Genomic DNA, 2103 nt, shown 5'->3' with positions numbered 1-2103 from the left:
TCTCCTCCCCGAGACCCCTCTGCAAGGGGATCTCCAGTGGCCTCCAAAGGGGCTGTGGGTCTCCACCCAGCACTACCCCCCTCATTCACTATGATAAGATTTTTTGGTCTGATGATGCCTGATACCTGATCCCTTCGACACCTCGTGATCGCAGAGGCTGGTGTGCATTTTGCTGTTTTTAGTGGACATAGGAATACACCTTTATTAGTTTACAAATATACATACGCAGACATATAGACATCTATCAAGATAACTAACTTTGTCATCACCCCAAAAAGGTCCAGCCCACCTGCTCTCCTCAATCTCCAGTCCCAGGGTTTTTCTGTCATCATGAGTTAGCTGTCCCTGCTTTTCATAGAAGGACAGCCATCCAGGACATCCACGCTGACGTCTAGCTTTGACTCTGCAGAATGGTTTTCCCATCCACACATGCGTGTATCGACAGTTGATTTTAAATTGCTGAATAGTGTTTCATCACTAAGGCTGGATCACCATGTGTGTGTAGACATTTGGCTTACTACAGTTTGGGACTATTACAAATAAGATAATCATAAACCTTCATGTGCAGGTCCTTTGGGGGATACATGTTTCCATTCTTCTTGACTAAATACCAAGTAATAGAGTTGCTAAGTCATAGGGTAAATACATGCTTAGCATTCTAAGAAATTTATCTCGGAGTGTCTGAAAGGAGTTGAACTATTTTACATCTCCCCCAGCAGGGTGGGAGTGTCCCAGTTGCTCCCTGTTTGCTCTAGCGATACTGTCAGTCTTTCTCCTTTTAGTCAGTCTAGTGGGCAGGAGCTCTGGGGGTGTCGTGGATTATGAGTTGGAGTCCTGATCACAAGGTTGTCCGTTCCAACCCACCAGTTGCTCCCCGGGAGAAAGATGAGGCTTTCAGTTCTGCTCGGTCCTACAGGGTCATTATGAGTCGGAATGGACTCCGAGGCAGTGAATTTAGGGTTTTTTGTTCATCGGGTTTGGGTTTAAAGGATCTGCGGTGGTATTTCATTGTGAATTTAGTGACTCTGACGACTGATACTGTTGAACATCCTTAATATCCATTGGTCATTCCCAGGGCTTCCTTTGTGAAATGTGTGTTCACATATTTTGCCAGTGTATACTGAGTTGTTGTCTTTCTTATGACAGATAAATATTCAAGAGATAAGTCCTTTGCCAGCTGCTTGTATTGTGAATACTTAGAATAGGTGACAGGCCTTTGCATTTTCAGAACAGTGTCCTTGGGGAGTAGCGACTTTGTATTCAAAGCTATTTTCATTGCTAAAAAGAAACTTTGCATTTCGATGAAGTCGGTTGCCAGGTGGTTTTCTTTCCAGTTTAATGAGGTTTGGTGTCTATTTAAATAAAGCTTTGCCTTCCACCAAGCTCACCTACATATTCTTCTAGAAACCTTGTTAATTCAGCATTTATATTTATGTCGGTGATCCATCTTAAATGTGTGTGTGTGTGTGTGTGTGTGTGTGTGTGTGTGAATTGTTTGGGATAGAGGTCAAGGTTCATCTTTTTGTTTTTCCTCAAAAGTTCATAAGATTTCCTAAACTCCCTAAACTAAACCACTGCTATCGGGTTGATTCCAGCTCATAGCCAGAAAGTCAGTGGACAGACTAGAACTGCCCCCGGGGGTTCCAAGGCTATACATATTTATGGAAGCAAGCAGCCTCATCTTTCTCTTGAGGAGTGTCTAGTGGGTTTGAACCACCAACCTTGACTTTGTAGTTAGCAGCCCATAGCTTAACCCACTGCATCACTAGAGTTCCTTATACAATTGCCTCTTATACACACAAGCCACCGCAGTACGAAAAACTGGTGGGACAGCTGTCCAGCCGCCTTTACCAAATACCAGTTAACTGGTAGGTCTGGGGCTATTTCTAGACTCTTCATTCTGTTCCACTACATGGACTATACCAGTGGACTGAGTACTGTCGCTATGGCCCTGCAATCAACTTGGTCTGATATTAAAATAGCTACTTAAACTTTCTTATAATTCATATTTTTTAATGCATCACATATTGCCTGGTTTGTTGTTGTTGTTTTTTCTTTTGTACTGTAGCTTTAATATACTAGTCACAGCGATTTTAAATGTCC

At 42.7% G+C, this 2103-nt stretch overlaps 1 protein-coding gene across 1 annotated transcript in view; it reads left to right on the top strand.

Moving 5' to 3' along the window:
- The window catches only part of AGBL3 (AGBL carboxypeptidase 3), a 74508-nt gene that overhangs the window by 20746 nt on the left and 51659 nt on the right, over positions 1 to 2103 (top strand). The window lies entirely within an intron of this gene.

The sequence above is a fragment of the Echinops telfairi genome, unplaced genomic scaffold (assembly GCF_000313985.2).
Source record: "Echinops telfairi isolate 266 unplaced genomic scaffold, ASM31398v2 ScPeMD7_23;HRSCAF=83, whole genome shotgun sequence".
NCBI classification, from domain to species: Eukaryota; Metazoa; Chordata; class Mammalia; order Afrosoricida; family Tenrecidae; genus Echinops; species Echinops telfairi.
This window is presented reverse-complemented; position numbering and strand designations above follow the sequence as displayed.